This window comes from Equus caballus, chromosome X (assembly GCF_041296265.1).
Source record: "Equus caballus isolate H_3958 breed thoroughbred chromosome X, TB-T2T, whole genome shotgun sequence".
Classification (NCBI taxonomy): Eukaryota; Metazoa; Chordata; class Mammalia; order Perissodactyla; family Equidae; genus Equus; species Equus caballus.
The window spans coordinates 6,374,701-6,390,085 of record NC_091715.1 but is presented as its reverse complement, the minus strand read 5'-3'; the positions used below and the strand labels follow the sequence as shown (position 1 = coordinate 6,390,085).

Here is a 15,385-nt window from a genome sequence, read left to right as displayed (position 1 = left end):
CCCAAAGGTGTAAGGAACCCAAGTGTCCATCAACAGGTGTACAGATGGACTAAATGCCGTCTAGCCACACAATGGCATAGTATTCAAGCCTTAAAAAGGAAAGACATTCTGAAACAGGGTTACAACATGGATGAACCTTCAGGACGTTATGCCAACTGAAATAAGCCAGACACAAAAAGACATATGCTATATGAGTTCATTATATGAGGTCCCCAGAACAGTCAAACTCATAGACACAGAAAGTGGAATGGTGGGTGCCAGGGGCTGGGGAAGGAGGAGTGGGGAGTTGGTGTTTAATGGGAACACAGTCTCAGTTGGGGAAGATGAGAAAGTTCTGGAGATGGATGGTGGGGATGGCTGCACAACAATGTGAATGGACTTAATGCCACTGAACCGTACGCTTAAAAACTATTGAGATGGTAAATTTTACATTATGCATGTTTTACCACAATAAAACAGCGAAAGGGGGGAAAGCACATATTACTATTCAACAAGTAAATCGTTTCTAATATCATGATGACAGTACTTCAATCGCTTCCTTTGCGAGCCTATTTTTTAAGGCATTTGAAAACACTACTCTGAGAAGCCTCTGAGGCTTCAACAGCCAGCTGAAGGGGATCCACGCACAAAAAAGAAGGTTCAGGACCCCTGGCTCCGCGACAAATAATGAAGCCCTGGGCACAAGCAGTCTGCCCTCAGCGTCACCGCAGGGGACCAGCTGAAGCGCCTGCCCCCTTGCTGGGCGCTTGGCCACCGGCGTGCTGGGGGAGTCCCAGGGACAACGGGAGCGGGCAGGGAGAAGGCAGGCCGGCTGGGGGCAGGGCCAGGGCACCCCGAGGCCACGTTCCTGGGTGACCTTGAAGAAGAGCTTCTTCCACGTGGAGCAGGCGCCAGGCGCACGCGGTCCAAGAGGGCAAGGTGGGAGGGTCTCCGGAGAAGCGGAAATGGGGCAATAAGCTGCCAATCAAGAGAACGGTTTTGTTGATTTTTTGGTAAGGCTTTGTTTGTGTTTCTAGTGCTAGACTGAAGGCAAGTGAAGAGGCTGTAGAAGGCAGAGGTGAGGGATTTTCTTTCCTTACAAAACCTGCAGTTTTAAGTAAATTCCAAACCACATGAATTCTTGCTGAGCTCACAACGTTAAGCCCCCGTTTTCAACACGTTCAGAGAACCCTGCTCACAAATGGAAACTATGAGATGGTTTTCTCCTTCCTCAAGGCTGAATGTCAACAGAGCCGGCGGAGGGCTTGGTTAGAGTCGCTATTCAGAGATGGCGCCGGAGAAACTGACTGGCATGGAGGAGGTGTCCCGCCCTCCGTAAATGCAAGGAGCTCAACTTCACCTCCCACTGCTTTCATTCCCCACGGCCTTCGACACAAAGAATCATCGGAAGGCTGTTGGTGCAGATCACGTTCCCAGGCTTAGTACCAGACCAAGAACAAAATCACAGTCCCAAACCTCCCGTCATTTACGGCATAATTAATAAGCAATCAAAAACAGAAGCGGGTAAATATAGGGAACCCGCTTTGGTTTGTGGGGGCCATGAGCATCTGGGCCTTTTCTCCCCCCGCCCCAGTCGTGGCCACTTCCCCACCTGCCTCGTTCAGCCTTACCCAAGCCACAGCACCTGGAGGCCTTGCTGACAGACCATCCTACTCGGATATGACAGGAGCCCTCATCTTACCTTCTCATCAGAAGTCCAAGGAATCCACAGCCACATGTGGCCAGTAGCTCCCATACTAGACTGTCCATTAGTGTGGATACAGAACGTCTCCGTGGTGGCAGAGTTCCCCTGGACAGCCTTAAGCTCGACCATCTTCATGCAAGCCCTTTCAGTCTGCCCTGCTTTATGCCCCAGTCCACTGGCTGTTAAAAGCCAAACTAATTAGCCTTATCTAAAGTAGATTAAACGAGGGCTATTCTGATTCTAAGCAGTGGTGGCGATAGGGGAGGGTGTGAAGCAAGAGGGGAAGTCGCCACTGGCCACCAAGCAAGCTCTCAGCCCCAAGCACACAACCTGTGTTCCCAAGTACAGTCTGAAAGCCTGTCTGCCTCCTGCATCAGCTGGTCCCGCCACCTTTGGCTTTTTGAGCCAGGACTCCCCACCACACTCCAGCTCCCTTTGAAAACTAAGACCTTCACATTCAGTCATCTCTTAGTAAAACCTTTTAGAGGAATCATCTTCCTTTCTGCTTCCAAAAATCCTAACGTTTACTGCCTTCTCGTCTGTCTCAAGAGAAATGGCCCTGCTCCTCCTTTTCCAAGGCTCATCAACACCTCACACTTTTCCTCCTGCAGGAGATCCGCTTCCCTTCCCCATCCTTCATCTTATCTCTTCAACATCTCACTTCCCGTTAGTTTTCACCCAACCACTAAGCCTCCCCTTCTCTAAAACTCCTTCCCCCACACTAGCTTCCCAGCCAGACTTCTCCCCTGACTTTCAGGGCTGGACCTCTGCAAGGAGACATATGCACCCACCGTCTCCATCCTTTCACCTGTTATCCCACTGAGGCTACCTTCAGCCCGCTGCAGGCGCACGGCTCCGACCCTGAAAACCAAACTTGGATTCGCCAAACTCCTCAGCAGTCAGCCCTGACAGCGCCTGGTCCTCTCCGGTCCCTCCTCCGGCTCTTGTGGACACAAGCCCTTTGCAGCTCTCTCCCTAGGCAGGCTCCTCCCCAGCTCTTGCGTCTCGCCCCAGGCCATCTCAGCAGCTCTCCACCACAGATTTCCAACTGACTCTCCAGAGCCCCAGGGCACTGACACCTCTATTAGAAATGAAATCAAATCCTGTCCTTGTGTTGCTCACCTAATCTGCAATCCCTCTGGGGGGGTCAAAGATTTGTTCTACTTATTCTGGAACAGGAGGCACTGGATAAACAGCTAACAAATCCAGCCCAACGGTTCTTGGTATAAAGGTGTGATTTGTCTTGTTCGGGTCCTCCGTACACATATTCCAGTTTGTAGTTACGTAAAGGGAAAGTGTGGGGAGAGGATATTTAGAGAAACAAGCGATGGAAACCAGGGACAGATCACACAGCTCAACGGCGAAGGACGATTACAGTTCTTGGCCCACCCATCAACTCCAACCACCAGAGCAAGCAGTGGAGAGCACCTGGTCCCTGTAAGCCTCTGGTCCTACCAAGAAATATCCCAGGCCAAGGAGATCAAAGGGCCGTATGCCCATCTCCTCACTGAGTTATTTTTAGATCTTGTCAGAGCAGGACAAGAGAAACCAGAGATTTTCCACTCTCCAGTTGTTCTGGCAGCTTTTAAAGTAGGTTAGTATGAAAAATTACCTGGGCTGTCACCATTGCTTTTAAATTCTAGCTAATCTGTATCCTTTCTCCTCCCAACACCCTCTCCACACCTCTGCCCAACGGGAAGACGTGGATCCCTCCAGCCTACGTTACCAATGCTTTGAGAAGTCAAGAAAGAAAATGCGAAGGAAGGAAGCCACTTACAAAGACACCGGAGCTAACAGAATACTTTGCCCTCCTACTGTGTACACCAAAACGAAACAAGTTTAAGGAAAAAATGTTGAAATTAATGCGGCCTCCAAATTACAAACGGGATAGAGTCCAAGTCTTCATCGGCTTCCCACTCAGAAATGTTCTTCTCTTGGAAACAAGGCTATAAAAATACGGTCAAGTTCTCAGCTAGTCTAGCATGGCCTTGTAAAGCCTGCAAATGTAACTGAAATGTAAACTGGCCATGAAAAATACACAAGTAGGAGGCCACAACGCGCCAATCGTACACTGTGGTATTGTGCATCTCAACTGTAATGCTGTTTCTGGGGGGAAACGGAGTTCTTCCATGGATGGGGGACCATGTACCACGTGCAAGATATAAATCTAGTGGCACCTCCCTCACATGTTCTCACCTTTGTCTCGGCTTTAATGGGTCATCATCCTTAGTATGTTAAGCTGGCATTCCGCAGAAGGTGCTAGAATGTAGTTGAGCACCAGAGGACAAGCAGAAGACTGTCCATCTCAAATCTCAGCTCTACCACTTCCTAGCTGGGGGCCCTGCCTTACAATTCCGCTCACACCAGTCGTGTCATGCAGCTGTCACCGGGTTCTCCGGTGCAGGTGGGGTGTCCTCAGGACAGGTGGCTCTCTGAAGCTGACAATTCCTACAGAGGAGCTTAGCTGAGGCCTTCGCCCACGAACACTCCCAGCTTCTGGGTGACTGAGAGGGACGCGAAAAAGTAAGCGATGAACCAAAAAGGCCTCTTCTGGATGACTAAGCCTTCCCTCTTATCCTGCCACACATGGGGGAACCCCGTATCCCTGCATTTGATGCAACAGCCCTGCTCTGCTCTGACAAAGCCAGTACAATCCCTTCCAATCCTGTGGTATAAATAGCCAGTAAGGCTTAATGTATTACCTCTCCCGGGACGACTGGCATTTTAACTGGGACAAAGTTTCATAGGAAACAAATGACTCTCTAATTGTGGAATATCAGCCTTCAGCAAGCAAGGTGAGATGGGAATAGGGGGCAAATGAGGAAAAGATCAGGAGAGAGGAGGATGTGCAAGTCACAGCAGAGAGGTGGTACGTGCCTGAAAGCACACAGCGACTGCACACTGGTTCTGTAAACAGCCAGAGAGTACACCTGCTAGGCTCCGGGGGCCAGAGGGTCTCTCCTGCAACAGCCCTTGTAGAGAGAAAGCGACCCTAGACAACACAGAAATGAACGGGTGTGGCTGTGTTCCAAGAAAACTTTGCGGACATTCATATTTGAATTTCATATCATTTTCATGTGTCACAAAATATTATTCTTTTTTCAGCCATTTAAAAATATAAAACCATTCTTAGCTCGCAGGCTGTACGAAAACAGGTGGCGGGCCAAATTTGGCCCCTGTCTTAAAGGAAGCCTGTCTCAAGCTTTGGCTCAGAGATGTTTCTGGAATCGGACACTCATTTTTTTCAGGGTTCCCATGTACACAACCCTGGCCTCTACCCACTGTACCATCCACCACAGACTCCCGCAGGTAGTGTGGAATCTTAAGACTGAATAGGGCCATGAATGAGGGGGGAAACCTTCCAAAGTGTAGAAGCACAGTAGTGTCCTGGAAAGAACACAGGCTTCAAGTCACACTGACCCACCTGCCACCACTCAGCTCTCAGCTCCACAGTTCAGAGCTGCGGACTGGGTACGTCACTGCCCTGGCCTCAGTTTCCCCACTCGTGAAACAGGAAGAGTCTTTCCAATGATTCAGACTTGTCGTGCAGGCTCAAAAGGAACTACAGAAAGTGCCTAGGACATTGCCCTGTGCAGAGCAGACACCCAGAAAGGTCCCGGCTACCTACTAATGATTTTTATCCTTGTCTCCCTTAAGGCTCAGTTACATCCCTATTCGAGCCCCAAAGTTCAGGTCCAGGTGTCAATCTAGGGACAGGACCCTGGCACTGAGAATGAACCAGGTACACATGAATGAAGCCACGGTTCACACAGTAAAGGTCAAAAGCAGGACAGGCCACTCTGGTTTCAGCACAGGAAGTGACACAGAAATCCCCTGGCGGTGGATTAAACTCTCAAACACACAAAAGGGGAACTGGTTCTATCAGGGGCTCTTCCTCCTCGCTCTCCTCTCTCAGTCCCTGGGCCTGCTTCTTCTGCTCTCCCTTGCAACTGTGCAGCATTTATAACTCATAACAAAGATGTGCTAACTTTTGCAAAGTTGCAAAAGACGGCTGTTCAGACAACATTTCCTCAGGAGACTAAACCCTGATGTGCCATTTCGACCATTCCCTTTTTAGTTTAACTAAGCACCAGCCCAATTCTACAAAGCTCATGACAAAAATGCAGAGTATTGGGAAATATTAAGTGACCACTTGGATGTGCTTTTTATCTTGCTAAGTTTATGACTAGAGAAATAGTTCATATTACTTCAAACTATGGGCTTCTAACCATTTCCAAGCAAGATTCATCGGAGAGCAACAGAGACTGGTGATGGCTGTGCAAGCACATGCACTGTAAACTTCCCCCGCATTCTCCCCAAACACTCAGTGAGGGAACCGCCTATGTCACTTTCACCAAAGATGATAAGGGTGATTTGAGGGACCACATTTTTCAAACTTTCCCCCAATTCTGAAGGGTCAATTGATGCTTTAGTGTCCGCCCTCTGCCATCTCTACCTTCATCTCTCTCTTGGCTGATGAGGAAGGGTGGGCGGCTACATTTCTGCTTTCTCTTCCCTCCCTCCCGTACTGAGTTCTCTTAAAGGCCTGGAGCATATTCAGCTGTGCCACTAGTCTCTCGCTTTCTCTTTGTCTTTTGTTTGTTTGTTTGTTTTGGGGAGGGGAAGGGGAGAGAAGAGGGAAGATATAAAGAGATGATAGTGCCCCACTTCCTCTGATATCAGCCATGTTTTCACCGCTCCCTGTGGACGCCTCGTTCCTAATTGTGACCGTGTGGAGATAACAGACAAGGACACATTTTCTGGAACTAGTCACTCTGAAACTGCTGTCTCTGCACTGAAGTTACACAGAGTCTGTGTACCAGAAGGAGCTTCGACCGCACGAGATCACGAGAGATATTTGAAGAGCATGCTTGAAAGTATGAAAGCGGTGGTCCAAACCCTTTTTAAACAGCTTTTGAGATACAAATCTCATACCACACAATTCGCCCAGTGGAAGTGTACAATTCAACTGCTTTCAGTATATCCACCCAGTTGTGCAACCACCAGCAGCACAACCAACCTTAGAACATTTTCATTATCCCCAGAAGCCCGGTACCCTCGAGCAGTCACTACTCAGCCCCAGCCCCCAGCCCCAGCCCCCAGCCCCCAGCCCCCACTAATTGACTTTCTGTCTCTATAGGTTTGTCTATTAAACCCTTTTTTATTTAGCCCCCAAGCCACCATAAACGTTTGACAGGCTCCTTGGCATCGATGACATTCACAACAAACTTCCCAGTCCAGTCTTATCGTATCTCACGGGTGCAAGCCAATCAACGAGCCTGGCTCCGGTTTCTCCAAGTCATAAAGGCTCCTGCCACTTCACTCCACGCCTCGCTCATAGGAGCTTCTCGATCGCCAGACCCAAAGCTACCACACTGGATTCCTGACCAGCTCGCATCTAACCCTGCGGACAAAGTGCAGCCATCCCCTCCCCACACTGCAGCTACACAACTCTGGGGTGTCTCATTACACTCATTAACCATTTCCAATCTCATTACCCTCACGGCAAGAGAGGTGGGAAAGAAAACCATCCTGCCACAGTCCCGGTGCCGGGAGACCCAGGTCTGCTACAAGGTGAGTTCACATCCCCAGTCCCCTAGCAAGACGAGCGGCAACCCGCCCCAGCAGACAAGAAGAGAGAAATTCCAAAGTGAGGTCTAAGTGGGGTGGATCCTACCAAAGCCGACACTACCATCACCGAAGGCGGAAAAAGAGGTTGTTCCGCCCATTTACAAATGAAGGAATGTGTGAACTGCTTACGTAAGTGAACCCAGGACCAGTGATGGCAGGTTGGGATAAGCAGGGTCCCCCCACCATTATAGTCTCTATCAGTCTACGTGGAGTTTGAGGGGAAAATAGTTTGTCTTATTTCAGTACCGACAACAAAAGTAGCATGCCCCTTACATGCAGGAGCAGCAAACACATCCAGTTTTTAACCTCCTGCCTTCCTGGGGTGCTGTCACCTGTCCCATCCACTTTGGCCACTAAGAAAAGTTAAGGTGGGGCCAGCCCCATGGTGCAGTCTTTAAGTTTGGCGCACTCCACTTCTGCAGCCCAGGTTCACAGGTTGGGATCCCCAGTGCAGACCTATACCACTTGTCAGCCATGCTGTGGTGGGGACCCACATACAAACTAGAGGAAGATTGGCATGGATGTTAGCTCAGGGCAACTCTTCCTCACCAAAAAAAAAAAAGAAAAGTCAAGCTGATGATTACTGGGTTTTTGTGTATCGCCCCCAACTCATTCTGTCCCCTTCTGCTCAACGTATGTTCCATTTAAGCTTTGAAAGAGAAGCTATTACACACGCTCATCTTTAAAATGTACCTCACAAATGAGTACACGCACACACTGGTGAACTCCCAGTAAGGACTGTGGACGAGTTCACTGTATGGCACCACGGTGACTTCCTGTTTCCCTACTGCTCAAAGATGAGGTAAGATGCCACCGTTGGAGGAAGCTGGGGGACGGCACGCAGGACCTCTCGCACTATTTCTGCAACTTCTTGTGGTCTACAATTAAGCAAAACAAATCATTTAAAATAAAAAGCTAATTAAATACGTTTTTAAAAACCTAAAACAGTCTCTGTTACGGGGGCGTCCTCCTGGTGTTCTGAAGAACTAAAAACAGCAAACTCAAGGGGCATAAATGAACCCTATAAAGGTCTTCCTAGTCGATAAAAACTCATTGCCACAAACACAGGCAGTGGACCAGGAAAAAAATGTCTTCCTCTAATTAGCAAGAAAAAAGTCTTCTATTGCATTAAAATTTAATATTCTGCAAATACTGGAAATGAACAATCTGAAAATGAAATTAAGAAAATATTCACAAGAATATCAAAAAGAATATACCCAATGCTCTAAAATATGAACCAAAGAAGTGCCATCATTACAACTCAACCTTCACCCAGGCTGAGGTTTCCATAATCCTGAATCATGCTCCACTGCCCTCATCAATAGGGGTCTGGAGGAAACAGCTGGTCTTCTGTTAGCATCAAAGGCTAAGAGATGACACCAGGACCACATCCAGTTGTTACAACGCATGCTTTTTAAAATGATGCATATTACAATGCATTATTTTAAAAGTGATCATTAAGAAGCCCCTTTAGGACAATTCTTTTATTTGGATGTTTCTGATGTTTAAGCACACATCCATTCAATCAGTCACTCATCTATTCTATAAAATATGTATTAACTGAAAGAGAAAAGCAGCTGCCAACCGCTGGGACCTGGCCTGGCACTCACAGTTAAGCAGTGGCGTTCTCCTGTTGGAACATCAACAGTTTCAGAGACCACCACCACCAGACAAGGCCCTTTACCCCCTAAACCCTAACCAAATCACTGCCACAAGCCCAAATCTTTTAGGTCCTTCCTAACATCCTCCTACTGAGATGTCCCATGGTCTCCTCACAGCAACAAGTCAACAAACCCAACTCTGTCCAACTACAGGTGTGCGTGGTCCCGGTGATTCTTGGTTCAAGGACATGGACCACACCTACAAATGTAGAGTAAGGGTGACTATCTCTTACAGAATGAGTCCCAGGGGCTGGCCCTGTGGCCTAGTGGTTAGGTTCAGCGTGCTCTGCTTCTGTGGCCCAGGTTTGGCTCCCCGGTGCAGACCTACACCACTCATGGGTGGCCAAGCTGTGGCACCGACCTACATACAAAAGAGGAAGATTGGTGTGTTAGCCAATCTTCCTCACCAAAAAAAAGAATGACTCTCAGGATTTATCTCACCTGAAAGAAAAAAGATCAAATTGCTTATAGAACTTATCTATATGAATTCTAAATAGGAATAAAGCACTTTACCATTAGATGCCACCCATCCTTTTTCAGTTGGATATTTTTAATGAAATGAACTATGTTCATTTGGTTTTAAAACCAAGTTGAGAAGTTATTTACTTCATACACTGGTGGTTACATGTTCAACCTAATGTTACTTAATATTCCTATCACTTCAGAAGCTGTAGTCATAAGGCTGTTGTTTCTCCTTAAAACATTTGTTCAATAATGGAATTTTATTTTTTTTAAGATTAGCCCTGAGCTAACATCTGTTGCCAATCTTCTTTTCTTCTTCTTCTCCCCAAAGCCCCCAAGTACATAGTTGTATATTCTAATTATAGGTCCTTCTAGTTGTGGCATGTGGGACACCACCTCAGCATGGCCTGATGAGTGGTGCCAGGTCCGCGCCCAGGATCCAAACCAGCAAAGCCCTGGGCCACCGAAGTGGAGCGCGTGAACCTAACCACTTGGCTACAGGGTCGGCCTCCAATAATGGAATTTTAATACAGGACTTCAGTATTCAGCACTCACAAAACCTGAAGGAAAAGTAAGGAGCTGCCCAGAAAAAGCTCATTTTCATGGATGAAAACAACCTTAAATATATACACACCAGCAACACCTACTCATAAACTCAACAATTTTTTTTTTAATACCTTGATTCCCTTTCCACCATAATCTGGGGCAGGGGGCCATCCAAATACAACCAACCAACCAACCAACCAACCAAGAATCATCAGTGAGTTCGGATGCCATTGACTGGCTTCCACTGTGAGGCAAATCACGTTTCAGATGAGGTACGGTGGAGTTCCTCAACTAGCGAAGATGACAGTGGTGTTATCCTCATTTCAAATAGCATCATTACACCATGAAAAGATTCTGTTGAGTTGAACCATTAGACACTGACAGTAGTTGACGACTTTTGATCAAAAACAGCCACATTGATCAGTTCAACTTAATATGGGTGCAAAAGATTTTTTTTATATATACAACTGAAATCAAAAGTTTGGTTTACCAACTGTAACAGTGGGAGGCGCAAAACTCCTAATTTCCTTTCAAGAAAGAATTTGCTAATCCACCCTGGCTTTGCTCTTCTTGAGCTGCCCCATGACTGAGCGTGGCCATCTCTCTCTAACTAACAGGTAGTGTCTGCTCCAAAGCTCAGCGTCTGGCTGCTCCAAACTTTATCAGATATGCTTCAAGGTCCAGAGGCTTTCCGTACTCAATCCTGTCCCCCATTTACCTTTCTCAGGTCTTCTCCCCCATTAAAACATCTACACCCCGAACTCCATCTCCAGAGGGCCAAACAGACACAACTATTATAATGCTGATTGCCTTGAGATGGTTAAAATCTCTCTCAAAACATAAATATGCGTGTGTGTATCTAATGCACAGGGATATACACTATGGATCTGTGAATCTGCCTATTTGCTAAAACTTACCTGTAACCCCGGCATCAATACCCAGGGCACGTCATGGTCATTCAAGGACACGTGCAGAGCACGGGAAAAGTTAAGTCACTGTAGCACACGTTCCCAGCTGAGGCTGAACAAGACGGCACTCTGCATTCTTGTTCCAGCTTCCAGACTGTAAACAAGTGTCCTTTCCGTGGTCTATCGAGTGCCACATTTTTCGCATTTCTGTGCTTTTTGTTGGTGATGTCACTGTTCAGAATGGCCCCCAAGCATGGTGCTGAAGTGCTGTCTGGTGTTCCTAAGGGCACGAAGGCTGGGCTGTGTCTTACGGAGAAAATATGTGTCTTACATAAGCTTCCTAAGGTTACAAGTTACAGCACTGTTGGCTGAGTTCACTGTGAATGAATCAACAAGATATATTCAATAAAGCGTCTTCAAACAGAAACACATATAACAAGATTATGTCCTGACTGGGTGATGAAAATATTGTGACCAGAGGCTGACAGGGACCTAACCCTGTATTTCCCCTAGGAGCAAAGTGTCTACAGTCTCAGTGACTTCACACACAGCTACCAAGAACGATGAGAATCAACTGGATACAAAACCTACTCAAAGATGGAGCCACGGGACTAATCTCCACTCGACCTGAAAAAGACCTAAAACAATCTTACCATGTTTTCATATTCCACAGACATCCCTCCAAGTCTCTAACAGAATGACATGTCACTGTCACCTCAGCCTTGCTCACTTCTCCCTGCTCCCCATTCCTCTGTCATTCCTGCCCCTTCACAACATTAGAGCCAGCTAGGCCACGGCGCGGCGGGCATCTCTGCCCAGAGCCCTTCTGTAGAGGTGAAATTTCGTTCAAATGAACATCAAGGGCAGCTAGGAAAGGAAAGAGCTGGAGCCAACGAGAATGAGCACAGACGATGGGGCGCAGAGATAAATCCTTTCCCCGTGTCGGCTGATGTCTCTCGAGCCCATCTGTCACACCAGGCATGCCAGCAGTCCCCTGCAAGTTCCATGACTCAGCATCTCTCAGGAGGAGCTCTGGAACGCGTCTCCATTTTTTAAGTGGAAAATGGATGGCAAAAATGCAGGGCAAGAAGCAAATGCTGGTTACGAAAAAATCTGTTAAAGCTTCCTGTTCCACAGCTCCTCTAAGACCAGCTGTGGAAATGTCTCCGAGAAAGCAAATGAGCGGAAAACAAAGGCCAAAGGTAGAACTTCTTTTGTAATGTGAGTGATCCTAAGAGTGAACCACAGTTTAACACGTCGGCTTTCCTGGAGAATTGTTCTAATCCAAACTTGAAAAGGACCAAGCACAGCGAACAGAAAGGAATCTTTTTAAAAGGTACCTAATCCTCCTTACACAAATTCGCAAGACATCATCAAGTTTCAATGAAGCTTCTCAAGCTAAATATTTTAACGATACAAAAGAATTATGTTTGTTTTGGTTTTACACTGAATAGTCTATGAGTTGACTATCCAAAGACTTCTCAGGGGAAAAAAAATCCCTCTATATGTGGAGTTTGTCACCAAGGTACAAGCTCGTGCATCCTCCAAAGAGAACTAAGAGAAAGAGATAAAGGCAATCATATTCCTTACTTCTATTTAGACTAAGTGTCTGAACTTGATTTTCTCTGACAGGCTCCAAATCGGCCTTTAATGTCACATCCACTTGGTTAGATAATCAGGAAATGCTCTCACACCTCATTATAAGACAACCCTACAGGACAGAATTTGCTGGAAGGTGGCATTTCCTGGTTCCTGTTCATGGCAGTTTAGTCACTAGAAGTTCCAGTGAACGTAAATATTATAGAGCATTCCCTATAAGGTGACAAGAGAAGATCTCAAAGACAATTTTTTAGCCACTGCATTGCATCATCTGCGATTTTTACCAGCATGAGTGGCAGAGCAATCCCTGTAATTCCACTAAGTCAAACTAGGAGCTGCAGACAGTCTTGAAAATCGATCCAGCGTGTTTTGGTACTGCAACGACGCAAGGTCTCAGTCGACAGGAGAAACATGACAATGACTCTTTTATTCTCTTGGGGCCAGTGTCACAAGGGTGGTTAATGACAGAATTAGGACTAAAATTCAGTAATTCTGTTCCCATTCGAGGGTTCTTTCCAGGGATACATTAGTCTGGATATTGGACCCCAAAAAATGAAAATCTATAATTACATGGGTCTTCTTTGATTTAATCCAGTAAATCACAGATGACTTCAGGAACTGACTACATTGGCTCAAATAACCCCAACCTCCATACAGGAGAATCAACCTATCTCCAAAAGTCTTCATTTCCCATTACAGGTGTTGTACAGCAGGACCGTGAGGGCAGGTGCCCTGCAAGAAGCCAGAGTAGGCAGGAAAATCATGGGCATCCCACCACTAAGGAGGACACAGCCATCAAAGGGACATGGAGATTGCTCATCTGACGATAATGCCAGCTCCCAGTTCCTTTAAGCACAGGGAAGCAAGTGGAAGAATATCATCTCCATTGAGCATAAAGAATTCCTAGAGAGTATTCTGGAAAGTTGAATTGAGACACTGTCCTGTGGCACCGATAAGAAGCAGGATGGATTAAACGACCACTGGAATCTCTCTCAATCACCCCCTCTGAGTCACAGCTCAGAAACACAGCCTACTGCCAAAATTTTATTATTTACCCTTGCAAGCATGTTTTGCTGACATATTCCCTGCACTCCAAATGGTTTCATCATCCCGTTCCTTTCTCCCCTTCATACACACACACACAGACACATACAGCCCCCACACACCCTTATTCCCAATCTCAACAACATTCTACTCTCTGCATACAGGGATGACATGAACCCTCTCCTGCTATGTGACAGGAATTAATACTCAAAACGTCTTGATACAAGCATGCAGAACCGAAAGAGAAGTTTGAGTTCCTCCTAAGTGGATGCCAGCTCCAGTTCTTGGGCGCAAGTGACACGCCAGATGCCTTTAAAAGGGCCAGATCTGCCGAGGTGGGAGTTCCTTTCCCAAAACTGACACTGGTTTTCTAACTGCTAAGTTTCAACTCTCAAGAGGTCGGCTCATTTTTACATAAATTTTATTTTAGACAAAAGCACAGATCGGCAGCATAAGGACATCTGAAATTGCTAGACCTGCCCGTGGAAATGTGGCAGTCAGGATCCACATAAAGGGCCTTCCTCATCTGTTAGCGAGGCCAAGCCCCCCTCCTAATTTCACTCACATACTTACACTTTCATCTCCTCTTTTATTATGTGTGAACTGCTGGCCATCTGGCTTGTCAGACACACCAAGTTGGTTTCCCAAGGGCCAAGGAGAAGAGCGGTGACGCAACAGGTTCGTAAAGAACAGAGAACAGATGGGTGGTTGCCAGAGGCAGGAGGAGGGGGTGGGGAAAATGGGTGAATCTGGTCAAAAGGTGTAAAATTCCAGTTATAAGATGACTCAGTTCTGGGGATGTCATGTACAGCATGGTAATGACAGTTAACAACAGTGTTATGTATATCTGAACATTGCTAAGAGAGTAGATCTTCTCATCCCAAGGGAAAAAATAATAATTGTAACTATGTATGGTGACGTATGTTAACCAAACTTATTCCGGCAATCATTTCATAATGTATACATATATCAAATCATTGTATTGTACACCTAAAACTAACACAGTGTTATATGTCAATTATGTCCCATTAAAGAAAAAAAGAAAACTGAAGAATGGAACCAGCTCCAAGGGCCCTGACCCTCTCTCTGCATCCCCTAAGCCAGTAAATGTCTTCTCCCCCGTGTGGAATCAGGCAGAACAAAAGCCTTGCTCTCACACTACTGTCCCGCAGATACATACAAGGAGACCCATTTCAATTAAACATTACTCAAGCGAAAAACAAAAAGTTCTTCATAACAAAGTTATTTTCCCAACTTGTTGGTAGCTCCAAGCGGCAGGCAGTACTTGGCTGACCTGATCATGGCAAATTCCAGGTGACACAGCATCTTCTGGAGCAAACGCTTCCCCAACTGGCTTTTTACAAGAAAATCTATATTCGCTTGCTGTACACAACGGAGGTGGGGCTCAGAGAGACTTTAACTCACAGCGCTGCACTGTGGTGTCCTGCTGGCAAGGGGTACCCCGATTACACTCATACCGCCAACATTTCAATCACCAAAACAAAACCACACGAGCGCAGGAGGAGGAATGAGGCTGTCAGCCTCTCAACAACATGGCTCCCTTCCTCCAATGAGGTCAAAGCCTCCTTTTTGCCAGATAGCAACCGAGCATCAACAGGCTAACTACTGGGCCCTAAAGATTGGAAACTGGATTTATAGCAAGGTATAAAAGGCTGGTCCACGGAAACCTGATAAATGACCCTTAACCACAGAGTGCAGCGTGCACTGCAATGGACACCATGAGCAACTGACGGACAATTACCATCTGCTCACTACTGCGCAGGGCAGAACGGAGATTTAGGGCGTGATCTTTGCCATCAAGAACTTGCGATCTTGCTGGTGAGGAAAAG

At 46.6% G+C, this 15,385-nt stretch overlaps 1 protein-coding gene across 14 annotated transcripts in view; it reads right to left on the bottom strand.

Annotated features, from left to right (window-relative positions):
• TBL1X (transducin beta like 1 X-linked) overlaps nucleotides 1-15,385 on the bottom strand; it is a 211,091-nt gene that overhangs the window by 174,331 nt on the left and 21,375 nt on the right. For 2 of the 14 annotated variants that reach the window (XM_070257972.1, XM_070257981.1), the window contains exon 1: nucleotides 2,493-2,630. The exons of 9 other annotated variants lie outside the window; for them this stretch is intronic. The gene's annotated coding sequence lies outside the window, so the exon portion shown is untranslated. Of the gene's footprint in view, nucleotides 1-2,492; nucleotides 2,650-15,385 lie in introns of those variants that run through there. 3 more of the 14 variants (XM_070257976.1, XM_070257970.1, XM_070257980.1) reach the window with 3 other exon arrangements.